The following is a 21,475-nucleotide window of genomic DNA, read 5'->3' on the forward strand; positions in this document are numbered from 1 at the left end:
GTAAATTGTTCATTTATTCTATAAACTTCTGACAACATGTCTCCAAATTTCCAAGCAATACATTTTGTATTTGTTTTTTGTTTTTCGGAACAGGAGAAATGCTCAAAATAACAACAAAAATGCAGTGCTTGCAGACCTCAAATAATGCAAAGAAAACAAGTTCACAATCATTTAGAAACAATACAAATGTTTTAACTCAGGAAGAGTTAAGAAATCAATATTTGGTGGAATAACCACGATTTTTAATCACAGCTTTCATGCGTCTTGGCATGCTTTTACCAGTTTTTCACACTGTTTCTGGCGCACAAATGTAAGCGGTTCTTTGTTTGATGGCTTGTGACTTTCCATCATCCTCTTGATTACATTCCAGAGGTTTTCAGTGGGGTTCAGGTCTGGAGATTGGACTGCCCACGACAGGGTTTTGATGTGGTGGTCTCTTAATTTTTGCCAGAGCTGTATATTATGTACATACCACTTAAAACATGCAGTACTATGTCTCCTTCTTTATATCAGACTGTGATTACAGAGGTAATAACCACAAGCCTAAAGCTCCTCGGTGTTTTCAACATTCTAGCTGCAATATTTATCTACAAATGATTCCAATTTCATGTTTTTTAGTTTATAGTTTTCTGTGTGGCTGTAGAAAAAAACCTGCTAGTTAATATGGTCCTGTGATCACAGCAGCCTCTGCACTGTCTCACACTGTATGTAGGAGTGTATTCACAACAGAGAGGGGAGAAAGAAAAGGGACCATTATAAGCTGACCTAGCAGTCTTCGAGAAGTGCTCGCCATGGCCACTCTAAGGCCGGGGTCACACTAGCAGTATTTGGTCAGTATTTTACATCAGTATTTGTAAGCCAAAACCAGGAGTGGGTGATAAATACAGAAGTGGTGACGTGTTTCTATTATACTTTTCCTCTGATTGTTCCACTCCTGGTTTTGGCTACAAATACTGATGTAAAATACTGACCAAATACTGATAGTGTGACCCCAGCCTAACATGGCAGACTGGAATTGATGATTACTTCTGAATAAAACGAGGCTTGCAGCACAAACAGCTAAGCTTTGTACATGAGGATCTAAGAGCACTGTGAACTTATTTTTCACTATATTTTTTTATTACCAAGAAAAGTCATTTATCAGTAAAAATTTTAGGGGTTAAAATGTGTTATTCCACTTCGACAATAACACATATCCTTCACATTTATGCACATCTCACCTTAATCCCCTGTGGATAACTATGGACAGGAAAGTGTTAAGCCCATTTCTTCGCCTCTTATGTAGGCAGGTGTTGGAAAAGAAATCCGTTATCCAATTCCTCCCGCAATCTGTGATGGAGTGCTTCAATCTGCAATCTGAAAGTCAAAATAAATCAAGAAATTAAGTGCTAATGTTTTATCAGCTGCAAATAGCCTCCGTGAGCACAAAGGAATCCTGCAGACATTACGGCATATTTGTTCTAGGTTAAAATAATTTATTGCAGAACAGAGACCAAGAACAAATATGCCGTACATGGGATACAAAGAAAGATAATATTCTAATTCAAGCTGAACCATACGTGAAAAACACAGCTTTAATAGGATTATTCGGTTTGCAGGGTTTTTTTTTTTTTTTTTTTTTAAGGCATTTGGCATTTTTATTACAAATATTACCCAAACATTTGAAAATAAATAAATGTATAATAAATGGACTCTCTTCTTCTTTGTACACCTCCCACCATCAGTTCAATAGAAAGGTAAACCTCAAATTCCAAAAGCATCAAAAGAAGCTTCGGTATGTGCACATCAACTGAAAATCCTGCCAACCAAAAAAACAGGAGGGTGGCGCTGAAGGATATCTATACTTTCAAGTGACTTTTTTTTCAGAATAAATTGTCCTGTGTGGGGAATAACACTATTTCAGGCCATTATATGATCTGTAACCTGCATTTTTATCAGTTTTCACATTGCAGGTTCTAGCTCTAATTTGAAATTGACTCTGAACTGGTGAGTTGAGACCAGTTACTACGATATCTCCCATATATATCAGGGATGCATTTTTGCTCTTCATTCCTTAGTAAACAGACAGAAGAAGAAATCACAGAGAAAAAAAAATACTGCAGTTCTGAGCAGTGTAGATGTGAATCCAGCTCCTAGGTGAGGCAAAAGCTATGTTAAAAATAAACATTTTCTGTGTATTCTTCTGCCTGTTTTCTCAAACTGCTTTCCCCTCCTCTTTACACAGAGTACGATGAGAGGTGTAACTGAAAACTCATTACAATTGGTAGTTCGTCTTGTCTTAAAGAGAATCTGTCACCAGGTTTTCTCAATATAAAGTATGGCTTCCCACCTTTAAGGACGCAAGCATGAAGCAGGGCAAGAGGACGGTGGTTATGGGAAAAGAGGAGACACCGGATCCACACCAGAGACACCCATCAGACCGGACCACTCAGCATGTGGGTATAATAAAAGGTCTATTTTGTGCTATGCAGAGAGGATTGGTGACATACATACAGCTAACTAAAATGCTGTAAAAGAGAACAGCATCAGAATTAGAGAACAGCGGCAGAATGGGGGACATATACTAGGAAGTGGGACATATATACTAGGAAGGAGACCAGGATGAGAGACATATATAGCAGGATAGGGGGACATATATAGCAGGAAGGATCCCAGGATGGGAGACCTGTATACATGGATGGGGGACATGTCTACCAGGATGGGGGACATGTCTACCAGGATGGGAGACATGTCTACCAGGATGGGAGACATGTCTACCAGGATGGGAGACATGTCTACCAGGATGGGAGACATGTCTACCAGGATGGGAGACATGTCTACCAGGATGGGAGACATGTCTACCAGGATGGGAGACATGTCTACCAGGATGGGAGACATGTCTACCAGGATGGGAGACATGTCTACCAGGATGGGAGACATGTCTACCAGGATGGGAGACATGTCTACCAGGATGGGAGACATGTCTACCAGGATGGGAGACATGTCTACCAGGATGGGAGACATGTCTACCAGGATGGGAGACATGTCTACCAGGATGGGAGACATGTCTACCAGGATGGGAGACATGTCTACCTGGATGGGGGACATGTCTACCTGGATGGGGGACATGTATACCTTGATGGGGGACATGTATACCATGATGGGGGACATGTATACCTGAATGGGGGACATGTATACCTGAATGGGGGACATGTATACCTGAATGGGGGACATGTATACCTGAATGGGGGACATGTATACCAGGATGGAAGACATGTATACCAGGATGGGGGACATGTATACCAGGATAGGGGACATGTATACCAGGATGGGAGACATGTATACCAGGATGGGAGACATGTATACCTGAATGGGGGACATGTATACCTGAATGGGGGACATGTATACCTGGATGGGGGACATGTATACCAGGTTGGAAGACATGTATACCAGGATGGGGGACATGTGTAGCTGGAAAGGGCCCAGGATAGGGGGACATTACAACATAATGAGGTGAGGGGGAGGGCAACATGTAAGTCTTTATAGGATTTAGAATGCTACAAGTGCCCAAACATCAGACCAACATGCAGTGGGAGGACAGGTCCAAATTTAGCACCGGGGCCCATCAGACTCTTACACCACTGAAAAAAAGGCCTTAAAAAGGTGATGGCCGCACTTTATATTGGGAAAACCTTATGACAAGTTCCCTTTAAGCAAGATAGGTTTGAGGTGTTTTATTTTTAATTGAACAATGAGTACAGGAGGCATGGGAAATGGAAAGAAGTGGCTAATGATTGGAGAAAGAAGCAGAATTCCCTCATAAGATATATTACAACATTTCTTGTCATTGCCTGTGCTATTGATTTCTGTAAAGTTTGTTGAAAATGCAGTTACCATTGAAGACCACCCATTAGCCCAGACAAGCAGCACGCTCTTCAGATAAGCAAGTTGTGGACGTCAGTGCAGTATTCTGCTGTACGGTTAAAACGACCAGAAAGTTTTCAGTTTATGTCCATTATCTCTTTTAGTTTTCGCAGAGTATAACTGACGTTAAGAACAAGTGTAGACATACCGCTACATGGAAACCATCAACAAGATGCTGAATGTGGGGGTCAAGTTCTTATCATGGATCCAGTACTAAGAGTGAATAATGTTTTTCGGCTAAAAATGGGATGACTGGCTTAATAACCCCTTAATGAACTGGGTGTCCTGAGAATCACAAGGGTCCCAGGTTCCTCCTCATTCAGGAGGAGCTTCTTTTGTGGATTGGGGGATCAAACATGTGTTATAGCTCCATGCAATCCATCTATCAGGACACTCCACCCTTAGGTTCTAAAAGCAAGATACCCCTCGGCTAGCTGCAGCTCAAGACTGTACATAGAAAATTACACAAAGTCTTCAAAGGCTTAAAATCTCCTATGGCTCCGAGCAAGAAAATAAATGTTTAATGCGGCAGAAAGTTTGCAGATAAAATCAAGGGGGAAAACTGTCTGTAACAGTAATCGTATCACCACCACAACAGCAATACTTTATTCCAAAAAATAATCAGACAAGTTGTGAAAGAATTTTGCATTAGGCTCAGTCACACCTCTCCCACAGATGACTGCAGATTTGACCAGGAAGGTAGGACTGCATTCTGCGCAATTCTTCCTCCCAAAACAAAGGATCATTAATGATGAGCGAACGTGCCTAACAGACAATCCCTGCATGTGGTGAGGCTGTCGTACATCCGCGGGGACTCAAAAATATTTTTCGAGCTCACCGAAGACATTCGGTTAGCACATGAGCATCCTTGGGGAACACCTTATCGGAGCACGTTCACGCATCAGTGATGTTTGGATATTTTGTTCAAGTATTTTTACTGGAATTTTTTGGATGCTTTATTTTTAATCTATTAAGCAATCAAGAAAACACTTATGTTTGTTCTGATGGCAAAAAAAAAACAAGCTGTGTGCATGAGATTTCCGAAATCTCAGATTTTGCAGCTGAGAATGTGCTTTAAAAAATGCTGCAAAAACACCAAGTGTGAACTTACCCCAATTCATATGAAGCAGGCAAAAAACCCAGGGTCTCTTTTTAAGAGGTTTTTTTGTGTGTGTGTCACTAGCCGCACAATTTGGTCAGCTGGAAAAACAGATATTGTCCTGCTTTTATGACTGTAAGGTTCTGGTGGGAGGGGGAATTTAAAGTGAAAAATAAACAAAAAACTCACAGCCTGTTACAGTCCTCTCCTACCCATGCTCCTTCGTAAAGCCTATAGTGACCCTAGTGCTTATATAGGAACTTTTATTCATGTTATCTTCCTTCTTACCAATGACATGACATATGTGCTCTCAGATTCACGGGGAAGGCAGTGCAGCACATGATCTCACTGTTTTTCCCGGTAGCTCTCATTACAATAATAACTTAGTGATGGTCAACTTGACATCATGAAGCTCTGTCTCACTCCCTGTCATTGCTAATGTGGAGAAATGACGGTTGTCTGCAAGGTCCCTTGTTATTCGAGCAGTCTTTAGTAAAAAATATTTTTCACTACCAGTCAAAGAATTAGCTTAAAATACAGTGCAAATGAAAGGAAACATAAGGGTATATATGTATCCTATCTATTTTATTCTGTCTGGTCATGCTGTGATTTTACTGTACTGTCACGCTGGGTGAAGGATAAGTGCACAACGGGAAGAGGGAAGAGAAGACCTCTAGGCAGGTCTAAAATCACCCTGTCTGCCCTAAACGACCCTATATAGGTACTGCACCTATCGCCGAGCAGGAACCTAACCACTGCCTGACCCTAGGGATAGACCCAACGTAGGGAGGGCACTGCATGAGCATTAATCAGTCCTCACTAAAACTAAAGAAAAAGAGGGAAGACGGATGGGGGAAAACACTTAGCTTAAGAAGACAACCGAGATGTCATGCCAGTAAATCTCCAAGGGTCGTCAGGGAAAGACACTAACCGACTGCTAGCGCTTCCAACAAGACTGAGGCAAGTAGGAGCTAACACCCGCACCATGCTGCAGCAATTAAGTGTATTTAAACCTTCAGCACAGGTGTGTGATTAGCAGCAGAAGGTAGAGGTAACTATTGGGTCCTAGAGGGAGAAGGATATCACTCCATAACAGAGATGCAAAAATCAAGAGGGTGCTTTAGCTAAACGCAAAGACCTTCTACAGCTGGATTTACGATGACTGTTTGCCACACCTGTGACATGTACACAGCAAATGAATTGCTGGCTTTTCAAAGGACATGGGGGATCCCATGCCTTTCTTTTCCCTGAAAGGAATTTATATATAAAAAACAAACAAACAAACAAACACATGCACAGTAAACTAAACACACAAAGCACAGACATATATATATATATATATAGTTGTTTAGTTTGATTATAGTGATTGTTTTAAGGTACCTTCAGACTAAGCGACTTTGCAACGATAATGATAGCGATCCGTGACGTTGCAGCGTCCTGGATAGCGATATCGTTGTGTTTGACACGCAGCAGCGATCTGGATCCTGCTGTGATATCGCTGGTCGTTGCTGAAAGTCCAGAACTTTATTTGGTCGTCAGATCGGCATGTATCGTTGTGTTTGACAGCAAAAGCAACGATACCAGCAATGTTTTACAATGGTAACCAGGGTAAATATCGGGTTACTAAGCGCAGGGCCGCGCTTAGTAACCCGATGTTTACCCTGGTTACCATCGTAAATGTAAAAAAAACCAAACAGTACATACTCACATTCCGGTGTCACGTCCCCCGGCGTCTGCTTCCCGCACTAACTGTGAGTGCCGGCCGTAAAGCCCAGCACAGCGGTGACGTCACCGCTGTGCTCTGCTTTTACTTTACAGCCGGCACTCACAGTCAGTTACCCGGGGACCTCGGCATCGTTGGTCGCTGGAGAGATGTCTGTGTGACAGCTCCCCAGCGACCACACAACGACTTACCAACGATCACGGCCAGGTCGTATCGCTGGTCGTGATCGTTGGTAAATCGTTTAGTGTGAAGGTACCTTTACACTAGTTTTTTTTTTTTTTTTATGGGCAGTTTATTGTGTTGCATGTACGATAGTTTCCTGAAATATTAATTTGATGTCAGGGCAAGGGATAACATGGAGGTATACATGACAATAAAACAAATGTTCTACAAGGGTCACATGGATGAAATATTCCTTTTTTTTTTTAGTGAACATGTCATTTGTGCTCATTTAGACGCCGCACATGAAAATGTAATTTCTGTTTACCACAAGCCTTATGCCTGTGTAATCGCATTAGGTTCCAGTAAATTAATAGACTATATATTGGTGTATGACCTGCTGGAAATTGTAAGCGTGAGAGATGCCTTTGGGAATTCAATGACCATATAAAAGAACAACATGGTAGCAGGACTTATATTGTGTCATATTATACATACCTTAGTTGCTGCAGAACCTCTTCTTAAAGAGTGAGACAGACATATGTCTGTGCCATATATACAGTACAGACCAAACGTTTTGACACACCTTCTCATTTAAAGATTTTTCTGTATTTTCATGACTATGAAAATTGTACATTCACACTGAAGGCATCAAAACTATGAATTAACACATGTGGAATTACATACTTAACAAAAAAAAAGTGAAACAACTGAAATTATGACTTATATTCTAGGTTCTTCAAAGTAGCCACCTTTTGCTTTGATGACTGCTTTGCACACTCTTGGCATTCTCTTGATGAGCTTCAAGAGGTTTGTCACTGGGAATGGTCTTCCAACAATCTTGAAGGAGTTCCCAGAGATGCTTAGCACTTGTTGGCCCTTTTGCCTTCACTCTGCGGTCCAGCTCACCCCAAACCATCTCGATTGGGTTCAGGTCTGGTGACCAAGGAACAGTGGTCTGCAGAATCCAGTCTTGAATGGAGTGAGGGTGCGCATTCTCCAACTTCGCTCTATTAATCTATGAAACAGCCAGAGACAGACCAGAGTAGCGAGCAGCTGTTTCCAGCAGTCCCTTAGATAATCATATAGACCAGTCATGTGAATGGAGGTCACCAAGTCTCCGATGTGAATGTGTGATGAGACAATCAGTCTATTCACTGTCTATGGGAATGACAGAGCTCGGATAACCTTTTTAATTCAGATCATGGGGCACAGTCATAGCTACCCTTGTGTCTAAGGTGCCTCACAATGTTATCACAGTATGATACATGGTGCACGATCGCTGTATGCCATTACAGATTTTGCATAGGGAATGAGGAGTTGTCCAATTCCTAATATCCTATCTGAAATTTCCCGGTTATTAAAAAATAATATCATTTACTGCGCTATTAAAAATTCCCTAGATATCCTTGCTTCATTTTTTTCATCTTCCAATGACATTTTGATTGCAGCTCCCAGAATATGCATAGGTGACTCCCACATGAAATCAGCTTCAGGGGCTGTTCCTGCTGTGTGCTCCACCCACCCGTCCTCCTAATATGGGATTCCTCAAAATGCAAATGCATTGCATCCCCACAGCAAACAGAGTGATTTTCTTTATCGAGCATACCAGGATGGGTGTAGAGGCCATGGCTGCATTATCAATAAAAAGCTCTGTTTGCCCTGGGCATGCACTGCGCCTCTGATGGTAGAAATGTTATCGAAAGCTGAAAAAAACAAAACAAGAAACTAAAAATCTATGGAACGGTAGGGGATTTTAAAGGATCGCTCCAGAAGATTTTTTAATTGCCCCTTCCGATAACCATTATTAAGGTCTTTACAGCGTGTGCACAACAGTCGCTGTCCTCTGCCGTTTCCAGTGCTGCTCCGGTTTCTGCATCACATACCAGTAATTGTGACCATCCAGCTCACACTGCATCTTCTGTATGGATCGAAAGTTACAGTCCCAAGGTCAATCTATAAGACTCATAACAGAAGATCTCATAGACCTACATTAAGAAAGGAACTAACGGCCTGGCAGAGCTAAAGTCAAATGATGCAGGAGAGGCATGGAGCAGCGCTGGAAACGGGAGGAGACAGCAACAGGCGAGTATAACGCATATACTGTAACACATTATTGATGACTAACAGAATAAACAGCAAAAAATGTTGCTGCTGTTTTAGTGGGAAAAAAAAATCATCATCAGGTACAGAAAAATGTAAAACCTATTTATTTTTGTGTTTTTCTCAAGTTTAAACCAGAATATCTTGGTCTCCTCTCCTGAGAATTGTAATTAGGATTAATAGGATAATTAAATTAGTGATGTGTTAAATTAAACAATTGCCTGAGCAATGTGTGAAATTAAACAGTGTCCACCCTGGAAAATTCAGTGCCAATGTCTTAGGGTACCATTTCACAAAACGATTTACCAACGATCACGACCAGCGATACGACCTGGCCGTGATCGTTGGTAAGTCGTTGTGTGGTCGCTGGGGAGCGGTCACACAGACAGCTCTCCAGCGACCAACGATGCCGAGGTCCCCGGGTAACCAGGGTAAACATCGGGTTACTAAGCGCAGGGCCGCGCTTAGTAACCCGATGTTTACCCTGGTTACCAAAAAAACCAAACCGTACATACTCACATTCCGGTGTCCGTCAGGTCCCTTGCCATCTGCTTCCCGCACTGACTGACTGCCGGCCTTAAAGTGAAAGCAGAGCACAGCGGTGACTTCACCGCTGTGCTCTGCTTTCACTTTACGGCCGGCAGTCAGTCAGTGCGGGAAGCAGACGGCAAGGGACCTGACGGACACCGGAATGTGAGTATGTACTGTTTGTTTTTTTTTACATTTACGATGGTAACCAGGGTAAACATCGGGTTACTAAGCGCGGCCCTGCGCTTAGTAACCCGATGTTTACCCTGGTTACAAGCGAACGCATCGTTGGATCGGTGTCACACACACCAATCCAATGATGACAGCGGGAGATCCAGCGATGAAAGAAAGTTCCAAACGATCTGCTACGACGTACGATTCTCAGCAGGGTCCCTGATCGCTGCTGCGTGTCAGACACAGCGATATCGTATGGATATCGCTGGAACGTCACGGATCGTGCCGTCGTAGCGACAAAAGTGCCACTGTGAGACGGTACCCTTAGGTAAACTATTCCCAACTGATTCCATTCTCCCCCCACCCTGCTCTTGTTACCTTTGTAATTGTAATTTTTTCATGAACTTTTTTGTTCAGAATAGTCACTATTTTTTTCAAAGATAAAATTCGGTTTCCACTAATTTAATCAAACTGCCCTTGAAAAAACAATAAAAAATGTTTCATAGTTTCACATGGTATGTGTTGCTTTGGTGCCCTAACACCTTGTATTATTCGTGCTTGTATGGTGGATGCAAAGCTGAACTTTGCAATCATGAGAAACACCGCAAAAATGCAGCAAGACAGGCCGCAAAAAACCTGATTTTTGTCTGCAGATTTTTTTTTTTTTTACTAAAGCTATTAAAATCTAAACATGGCCAAAAACAAAAGAGATCCAGACAAGGGACATATAACAAAAATATATATCTTTATTAAATAGTATATAAAAAAAAAAAAGAAAGACAAAAAAATGGCACAATTCAATTGTGCACGTACCGAGATACACAGAATCAAAATGTATAAAAAGGAAATCTTTATATATATATATATATATATATATATATATATATATATATATATATATATATATATATATATATATCTCCAATTATACACATGGCAGTTCAAAGGTATAGGTCAAAATAATACCCCCCCATTTTTCTTTTTTTTTTTTTTTTTTATTTAATCCCCCTCCTGACGAAGGAACCCGTTTCCACAACGAGCATCGGGGTGTGCAATACCGAGATCCAGCTGTTCTTAAAAGGTATACCCCACTATTTTTGTCTGATGCCTTTTTTGAGCACAATGCACTTTTAGTATACCGTACTCTTAAAGCACATTTCTTTTTTACTCTGGCACTTGTGCAGTTTTGTTGTTACCCTCAGTTGTGGCTCTTATAACTGATATTGCAATTTTTATATTGGTTTTAAAATATATACTTTTTTCTATATACTTCATTTGGGTCACTATAAATATATCCAAATTTTATATGGTGCACTCCTAATTTATATTTTTTTGCCTATGTGTGAGGCTCACTTTTTCTTTTTTATATTATTATACTATATTTTAGCGGTGCCTCTTGGACAAATTGATAAATAAAAAATGTTGGGGGTATTATTTTGAGCTATACCTTTGAACTGCAATGTGTATAATTGGTGATTATATATATATATATATATATATATATATATATATATATATATATATATATATATATATATATATATATATATATATATATACACACACCATATATATTCCTTTTTATAAATTTTGATTCTGTATATCTCGGAATTGAATTGTGCCTTTTTTTGTCTTTATTTTTTCATATACCATTCATTAAAGATATCTTTTTATTATATATCCCTTGTCTTGATCTCTTGTTTTTTTGCCATGTTTAGATTTTAATAGCTTTTTTCCTTTGAGTGGTTCCCACAAATTCTACAGTACACCACGGTGATAATTGATTATATATAACTTTGAACTGCTGATATATCATTCCGTAGGGTGTTGCTGTTGTGCTTATCTAAGATTTTTTTTTTTACTGCCAAGGTTTTGTCTGCAGAAAAAAAAGCGATGTATGAACATAGGATTTTAGGTAACAGACAACCACCCATATTTGAAAATCCATGTATAAGCACCAGCAATGGTGTAATGAATGAGTTAATGCTTTTATCGACTTGAAACTGTCATCTGGATTCATTCCTGGAAATGGATTGTAGTTGTCTTGGGTTGAAGTTGCAGTGAGAGCAACTGAGCTCTTCAAACTGCTAAACAGGAAATCATCCTAGAGATAATACCGAAGACATTTTCCATTACAAATAAAAACCTGAAACAAAACAAAAAAAAAAAAAAATCGACATAAATCTACATATAAAATAGTCAGCAGGCTGTGCTTGTACCGTGTAGTCTGTCAGAGAACAGCAGACACAGGCTGACATTGACTGGTCCCCGTCTATGGCTCAGTCATGACTACCTCTATTGTCCTACTGTCCTCATCATTTCGAGTGGTGTCATTTCTTTTACAAGAACCACTGTCTTTCAAATACTATTTGTCTCACAGTGAATTGGCCATTAAAGTAGACCGTAGCCATGAGTCATGCTCGCCCAAGGACAGTCTGCTTATTGAAAGCTTCTCCTTATACATGTCAACAGAGAGAAACTTGGAGGCCAGGTACATGGAAACTTCTAGATCAGGAGCACGCCTAAAATATGTGATCAACATACTCCTAAAATACTTTATTCTAAGTGAGGAAAGGCATTACTAGGTCCTGGTATACGAGAAATGCCTTATCGTGGCTACCAGGTTCACATGAATTAGCCAATTTATGCGCTAAACTTTCTCAATTTTTCATATTTCTAGTGCAGTAATGCAATTCAATTTTCATGTTTGCAAGTTTTGGCCCTACAGTGTGCTGCCTTTTTTGTGCGAGTGTCCTAAAATATATAATAAATTGAGTTCAGTAGTAAAATGCAGGATGGGCTGTAAATGTTTCCATAAGAATTTGGGAAAGTTATGAAATGTCCTATAAATATCTGTTTTGTTCCTGATCTAAGGATCTGGGCTTTTAGTTGAGATGAATCTGTGCTGCACTTTATGCTCATGCTCAGTAGTGGCTAGGGCTGTGGAGTCATAGTTGAGATGAATCTGTGCTGCACTTTATGCACATGCTCATTAGTGACTAGGGCTGTGGAGTCAAGAAAATTGAAGAGTCAGAGGTTTGGCTTACCGACTCCACAACCCTGATCAACAGTTGCTTGTCTTCTCAGGATGCAGACCATCAACAACTGAAATCTATTCTTAAGAGGCATGTTAGTCCATTGAACTATCCAGGGATTAAGTCCAATATTAATCCAACTTGTGATATAGCTACGTTGTTGGTTTCTAGTTGGTGATTTTTTTTCCAATTTTTTAACTATTTTATTAATCAAGCTAATTGGTCTGTACTTTCTGGCTTGATCTTTACCCTCCTCTTGGATGGGTACAAGGGACTGGTTAAACAAATTGCAACTTGATAGTTTTTAGAGAAATCTGAGATAAATGTCATCTGGTCTCACTGCCCTATTGATCTTTCCAATTTCAGCCAAAACATCACCCTACAAAACACTGGAACTGAATTCTTACAGTTTAGAGTTACAGATGTTATCTGGTGACTGCAAGTTATCATTTATCCACAGGATAGGTGACAACCTATAGATCGGAGGGGCTCCGACGGCTAGGACTTACACCAAACTGATCAGCAGACTGAGTTTTTTTTTTTTTTTTATCAATGATAGAATGGAGCAGTTCTGCACATACTTGAACATCGCTTTAAGAAAAAAAATAAAAAATGTAAAGAGCAGCAAGAATAAATTAAGAACAAAAACTGGCCAATTCTGACCTGGTGACAGCGCCAACATCTTATTATTGGAAAGCAGTGAAATCCAGTGAGTACGGGATCATAAATGTATCAGGGAAATGTTACTACACCATTTCCCTAAAGGAGTGGTATACTACTTTGATAATGATGGTAACTAAACTACAAATAGGTTATTTTTAGTATATTTTTCCATGTGCTTTAATTGCCGGAATGTTGGTGGGGGGGCCGGGTCCTGAGACCCCACCACTGATGATCACTCAAAAGACCACTGAGAGGAGTATAGCTTGGGACACAAGAGCACAAAGCGGAGTATGAATTCCATGGAAAGTCATGGACTATTGACTCCATAATTCACTGATCACCTTCAGCTGGGACCCTAAAGCCCCGAGACCTCAAAGCCCCGGGACCCCAAAGCCCAGTCCAGTGTTTATTGGCTACTGTAGATCACAACTGCTGATTCTGCTGTACCCAACAGCGGTCACTACACATTAAAGAGAGCTGTGCTGTCCTAGCCTAGTAACCTGGAGCCGAGAACACCTGATCAGTGAGGGTGGAGGGTATGGGACCCTCATCCATTTAATATTAATGATTTACTATATAGGTCATTCTTGTCCGTGTAGTGGACAAATCCTGTAATACATATTTATAGATTGCTGAGAATCCACCCTTTCCTTCAGACACCGCAATCCCTGCTTTTCAAGCCCCACAAAACATTCGGCAGAGTGACTGCAGACTTTTATCCCAAAACTGGACAATCCCTTTAAGAAACATATATGCCACGTATTGCGGTCAAATGTATCCAAACTCAGCCTCAAATAAGTACCGTAATTGTTTTATGACTGCCAGTTATAAGGAAAAAACTGAAAATAAGAGGTGACTAATGTCCCACAGTAGGTTATGCATTTAGGATCTCAGCCAAGGAGAAGCTTATACAAGTCTGGTTCTAGGGGATAAAACAATCCGGAGAACATCACATCACAACTTCCATAGATGGAAACTTTCTAAATAAACTTTCTACAAAAAGTAATAAACCAGACTAGGGAAGATGGACTCCAGCCAAAAATGAACTGAAAGGAAAGTCCAACCGTCCGTCCACATGGGCAGGGTAGGGAAAATATGGCAAGAATTTGAAAAATGTAAAAATGTTACTCAATCTGTTCCATGGCAACACCGAAAACAGGAGAACATGACATATCACTGCTGTCTCACAAGGAGCTGCAAACATTGCGAAGCACAGAAGTACTGTTTCTGAACTTTATGATATAAAGCACAGCAGAGCTGGTTGCAGACACAAACTGTAATGGTGTGCTGAGAATTGTAGTTCTTCAACAGCAGGAGAGCCGAAGATCTAACCACCATCAGAATCACTTGTCAAAAGGGATTTAATTTACATCAAACTTAAAATTTCCAACTGCTTTATCTAGATGAAAAACACACAAAAAAATAAAAATAAATAAATGCTGCTCCGGTGCCGTCTCTCCACTGCTTCCGCCAGTCTTTGTTGATAAGGCCGCAGTGGTGATGACCTGTGTACAACACGTGATAGTCATAGACAGAAGAAAACCGCTGAGCCCAGTGATTGGCTGCACCTGTCATGTGATGCAGCCATGTGAACAATGCCCAGTAGGGGCAGCAGAGAGGCGGCCCCTGGGGCCCCTACTGAATACCGGAATAGGGATATTGGGCATCCTATTCTTTCTCACTAATCGCCAAATAGGAGTCTGTTTGAAGTGAAGACCAAGCATGGACAGCGCCAATTAATTCTGTGGGACTGATATGGATAGCCCACTGCATTGCTTGGTTTTTCTTTTTCATCAGACCAATATATGTTAAAGGGGTTTTCTGATTTCAGAGAAGAAGACCTTTTGAACCGGCTACAGTTTGTTTAAAAAAAACCCCACAAATGTTCTTTAATCACCATCCCCAGGTCCGGCGCTGAGTCTCCGCCACTTCTCCAGGTATCTTTTATTGTCCGCAGCTCTGGCATCATGTCAACAGTGTTGCAGCCAATAACTGAACTTGGAGGCTGAACTAGGGGTGAGTCGCCAAGCTCAGTGATTGACTGCAGCGCTGTCAATGTGAAATCAGAGCTGCGGACAGTAACAGACATCTGAAGCAGCGGCGGAGACTCAGCTCTGGACCCGGAGAGGGTGAGTAGAGACAGTTTGTTTATTTTTAAACAAAAAATTCAGCAAAAGTGCAGGAGTTTCCAGGAACTTGAAAATCCATTTAAGTATGTGAAAGTAGAGTAAAAGGCACATTCATACATCAGTTTGTATTTTTTCAGCCGCAAAAAAAAAAAAAACACACGAGAAAAAAACTAGACAATTTTTCACCCATTTGGCTTACGGACAAGCACGTCTGGAATTTGTGGACATAAATGGTCTAATTTTTAATATGGCCATCTGAACCCATCTTGAAACGATGAACACTCTGTGATAAAGTCACTGGTAAAGTGCTGGAGGGGAGATATATTTTACTACGCCTAATGGCATCAGTGATATAAAACCCAGAGTTTTTCTACCAGCACACTAAAAGCTAATTTGTATAATGGCCTGGCTTTTATATGGACATCCATAGAGCGGGTGGGAGGATGTCCACCTTATCTCCACCCCAGGGTGTGGTCTGGGGTTTAAGTGGCTGGCCTCCAAAGGCATCAGTGTTCAATTTCTAGAGAGGAACACTCCAGAGAAGTGTTTTGCTTATGCCTGAACCGTGGGCCTCGCTAACCCTGTATGGGCTGATCCCCGCTAATACAAGGACTGTGCCTAATGCTACCATTATGTTTTGCCCAGAGGGCCGTGTTTACTTTGTGCGTCACCTTGGTTTATGCTGCATCTAAATAAACCAAGTGCATTCCTAAAGCCACAGTGTTCCCATGTCTACCTTCGTGTGCAGCCGAATGAGCCGATCTAACACAACACATAATGATTCAAAAGGTATGTGTGAGGTCAGTTGTAAGAGAAAAAAAAAATAGCATGCGTACCAGAGAATGGAAAAAGCTATGTATGAGTGCACTCTATGTGGATACAGATGGCACACGGACACATTTCAGCATATGGTTCTGATAATTCATCTCTTTTTCCGCAGACTGATGGAGACCTGTCCGAATTTTGCTCAATTTGCAGACCAAACGCACTCACTTTAATGAATGGATCCATGGTGTAAACAGGCACGACATCCGTGCTGCATCTGTCATGGACATGAATAGCTCCATAAAACAGAATAATGACCTCCATTTAATAAAATTGGGGAAGAAACTAACCACAACCTGTAAAATTTCTAGTAGAAAACAAAAAAGTTTTCGCTGTTATATAAAAGTTGAGAATCACACGAGTTCTGCACTGCTGAACTCTAACAAAAGTCTCCAGACGTCAGTGATCACAGAAGATTGACTCTACTGTACTTACTGCGTCAGACAGGTAATTGCAGCCTCGGATGAAAGCTGGTGTACGTCTGAAGAACTATCAAGACGTTGTGTGAGTTTCTTTGCAGTATCCTTGTACAGACACAGTGAAGAAATATGTTATATAACACAATATAGGTATAATTATGTCAAAACAGACAGGAATACAATGAAGAAAGTCAATGTGGCAATTCTGGAACTGCCAAACGAGATGCTGTGGTAGACCACGAGCTACACCCTCACACATATAATAGCAGAAGTACCTAGCCTGTTAATGCTGTTTGATATGATAATTACCTTAAAGGGGAAATGTCATTAAAAAAAATAAATTTACACTGAGTCCCTCCTCAAACTGTCCCTGCTCCATCCGTAAATAGCACTTGTAAGTATGATAACACTAACGATAATGACAATCTACAAATCATTAACCTGTCACAACATCAATTAACTAAGGCTGAAACGTCTGTACTTAAAAGAGGGTTGACCTTTTCACCATCTCAACAGATGGACAAATTTACTTTAATTAAAGATCTGTTTCTTTTCTGCAGAAAAATCACTCTACAGGTTTTGCATAATCACTCACAGTCAATGGCATCTTTGGATCAAATTGAACAGAGAACGTTCCAGGATTTGATGGATCTTTTACGGGAGGCAGATTCTCCAGCAAGCAGGCCACGTTTCCCACATCAGAACAAATCCACGGTATGTCCTCCTCTCTCTACTGTTCCAGCCATAAAAATATTCTTTGAGATGGTCAAGCAAGACATAGAAGCACTACCCATGAGGACTGGTTGTATTGCCAACCTCACTTTTCAGGAACGGGGTGATCTTCTTAGTCTTAAAAACAACAAGGAATTTTTGGTTAGAGAGGCTGATAAAGGTGGCAACGTGGTTCTATGGCCGCATGATCTATACCTAGAAGAAGCCTATAGACAACTTAATGATCCACATTTCTATCGTAGACTTCCCTCTAACCCCACTGGGGTATTTGCTGTGAAACTGAGAGCTCTCATTGACAAGGCCTTTGAATTGGGTATCATTAACATCAAGGAGCGGGACTTTATTTGGGTAGAACAGCCGATTATATCGACTTTCTACATGTTACCTAAAGTCCACAAAAATATTGAAAAACCGCCTGGTCGCCCAATCGTATCTAGTATTGGCAGCCTGTGCGAGAGAGCATGTACTTATATTGACTTCTTTCTGCAGCCAATGGTCATCACACTACCCTCCCATACTAGGGACTCCTCACATTTCATCAGGACTTACAAAGGAGTGACGTTATCTCCGAATGAATTAATGGTCACCTGCGATGTAGAATCATTGTATTCAAATATCAACCATGATGACGGCATGCGGGCTGTCCTGTTTTTTCTGGACCAACAGGTAAACTCAGACAGAATGCATGATTCTTTCATTATTGATCTACTTGACTTTATTTTGAGACACAATTTTTTTCTGTTTGACAACACCTTTTTTTTACAAACATCGGGCGTGGCCATGGGGGCACGGTGTGCCCCGGCCTTCGCAAATCTTTTTTTAGGGTAGTGGGAGTCTACTGTCGTCTATACATCGGAGTTTTTTGTCAACAAAGTGCGACATTGGTCACGCTATATAGATGACATTTTTTTCATTTGGTCTGGCTCATGGGAGGAATGTTCAGACTTTCTGGACTACCTCAATAATAATCCATTTCACATTTTTTTGACTCACCATTTTTCTTCCGTTACAGTTAATTTTTTGGATCTTGAGGTGAAATGTCAGGATGGCATTCTGTCCACTTGCCTGTACCGGAAGCCCACAGCCGTCAACAGTTTGTTGGAGTATCGCAGCTTCCACCCTAAACATACTAAAGATGGGGTTCCGATAGGCCAGTTTCTCAGGGCCAGGTGTAACTGCACTTAGGATTGTGACTTCAGGAGGGAAGCCCAGGACCTTACAATGAGGTTCAGAAACAGGAATTATCCCAGAAAGTGTATCTCTTCCACGTATCAGAGGGCCAATGCACAGGAACAGGACTCTTTGCTTGTTTCCACCAGGAGAAGACCAGACAACTATGCACGTTTTATCACTGGTTATCATACCCAATGGTCCCAGGTAAGGCGAATTATGAGCGAACATTGGAGGATTTTAACCACAGATGCACAGACGTCCCAGGTGGTTAGTGCCCAACCATTGATGACAGCTAGGAGGGCACCTAACTTTAGAGATATACTTACCAACAGTCATTACACCAGACCCACATATAGATTGAATCGTGGATTTTGTCTGCGAGGTTCCTTCCCCTGTGGTGACTGCAGTATCTGTCCATATATGCATCCCACTCGTGACGTTTTCTCTAATCCGACTGATCAAATACAGCACAAGCTAAAGGCATATATTAATTGCAAAACCTCTCACGTGATATATGCCTTGATTTGTCCCTGCCCTTGCATTTACGTAGGTCAGACCTCACAGGAACTGCGCCGGAGAATACAAGATCACTTTTCAACTATCAACACAGCTGCAGCAGATAGTCGCAAGGGTAAGACACTGACTACAGTTGCCTCACATTTTTTATTACATCATGCAGGCAGCTATGCCAAGACCAAGATAGTTGGTTTGGAGCATGTCAAGAGCTCTGGCAGGGGACGCTCTTTACATAAACGATTATTACAGATGAATCTCGGTGGATTTACTTTCTCCACTCTACTGCACCCCATGGGATTAGTGAGGATCTCCTCTTTACAGGTTTCCTGGGTTGATCTCTCCTGGACAGTCCTCATTGTGCATTTGGGATCGACGACACTTGGGACGCAAGGTTGTTGATGGATTTCCATTATCAAGGATTGTATCTCATTCAAGTACATCGCTGTGGATCTCTTGGGGATCTCCCCCTGTGTAATCCATCTCGGACGGGCAATCAGTGTAACATTAATCCGTTACTATATATCCATCTGTGAGGACACTGGACCACGCATGGACATTATTGCGGATGTTTGGAACATAAATCCGTGGCCACACATCTATTAGTGAGGACACTGTGCCACACAAAGACATTACTGTGGACGTTTGGAAGTTCTTTATTCACTGAATCTGAATGATTTCTGGGGGTTTTGTCTCACTGGGGGGGGGAGTATTCTCTACCATATATACGGACTTTTGACGTAGACTGGGATACACTCGCTCTGGTAGGAAATATCCGTGTAATCCCTGTGGATTAGGCCTGCCCATGTGTGTGGACTTTACTTGGGCAATAATATTCATTTCGCTGGATTAAGTTATGTTACATGTATTTTTTTCATTTTTTTTCATGGTTATATAATGTATTTATTATCTTTATATGTAATTTACAGTGCATTTATTTATTTGTTATTATATAATTTTTATTTTTTTTTCACTCAGTATTTATTTTTGATTTGATATAGGTTGTTCTGCTTTATTTAATTACATGCTTCTCTTTTCAGCAGTCACTGGTCCTAGTATGATATTTCCTCCATATCGCCTTTCCTTGCCTTGGTTAGACCCTCTCTTATATTGTGCTGCTCTTGGTCATTAGGGCTCCTCGCTCAGGGTAGTCCTCTCTGGAGCTTGCCATCTCCCTTCCTGTGTCCCTATTTTGATTCCTTTGCGGACCGCCGTCTTTTTTGACCAGCGCGTGCGCAATGGAATACTATGGGCAGAGACGTCTGCCCACTTCATTCATCTTTCTTTACTTTGCGCATGCGCCATCTTATTGGCCGGTCTTACCTTAGCTTTCCACTTCCTGTTCCTCTCCCCACCATCGTTTTGCCGCACACCGGTGCTCGCTTATTACCAGATGGGTTTATATAAAAGGACGCCGCTATTGTTGGTAAGTCACTTCCCCTGACGAAGTGGTCTTTGATACCGCGATACGCGTTGGGTCCTTCCACCCACCGGTCTCGCTCTGCCCACTGGCTGCTCTGGCTATTCACCCTATTGTAGGTCCATCTTGGGCAATTTTTGCATGTGCTCGGGCAGTGACTTGTCCAGGACTTTCAGTGCTGCCACATTTGTGAGTATTGGTTTATTTGGTGGCTTATGCACATTGCTACTGGGGCCTTTAATAGGATTTGGGTCAACATTCACACAGGTGCAGTTTGTACCGTGTTTTTTGCTTCATGGTAGCAGACCCATAGGTCCCATAGGGTTTATATTCCCCTTTACAGGTAGCATCTGTGTGTTCACTATACCCAGCATTTCATTGCATTATTCCTGCAGCATTGTACTATTTTTCCGTGCCAGGTGGTATTTTGTGATTACATATATATACATATATATTGTGTACTATGAGCAGACCCGAGGGTGGATGTTTGAGTTTGTATCGGTTTTATACTGTTTTTAATATTTTGTATCAATAAAGCTGTTCCTTTTCTCACACATTTTATTGGTGGTGTGCAGACTTTATGGGTGGCTGCTTTTTCTTCATGAGGTAGTCAATATGTTTAGCCACTCGACTGCACCCCCTTTTTGGATATTTTGCAACATGGTAGTGCGCCAGCAACATTGTTCTCTCAGTTGTCCGTGCTCCACCGATTCTGGAACAGTTTTTCTTTTTCTTCTGCTTCTCTCCATTCCAAAATTATGTCCTCCTCAAAAAAATCTAAATTTTCCCATCAACCAACTAGGCACTTACCAGCTTTTCGGCTGTCACTGGCCAATCAAAACACAGTCCCGCCCACAGGGAGGTTCTCTCGTACACG

The 21,475-nt window shown here is 41.2% G+C and overlaps 1 protein-coding gene across 7 annotated transcripts in view; it reads right to left on the reverse strand.

The window, feature by feature from the left end:
* Nucleotides 1-21,475, reverse strand: part of OSBPL6 (oxysterol binding protein like 6) — a 242,647-nt gene that overhangs the window by 212,280 nt on the left and 8,892 nt on the right. For all 7 annotated transcript variants that reach the window (XM_077272617.1, XM_077272614.1, XM_077272613.1 and 4 more), the window contains exon 2: nt 1,221-1,356. The gene's annotated coding sequence lies outside the window, so the exon portion shown is untranslated. The remainder of the gene's footprint in view (nt 1-1,220; nt 1,357-21,475) is intronic.

Source organism: Ranitomeya variabilis, chromosome 7, assembly GCF_051348905.1.
Source record: "Ranitomeya variabilis isolate aRanVar5 chromosome 7, aRanVar5.hap1, whole genome shotgun sequence".
Lineage (NCBI taxonomy): Eukaryota > Metazoa > Chordata > Amphibia > Anura > Dendrobatidae > Ranitomeya > Ranitomeya variabilis.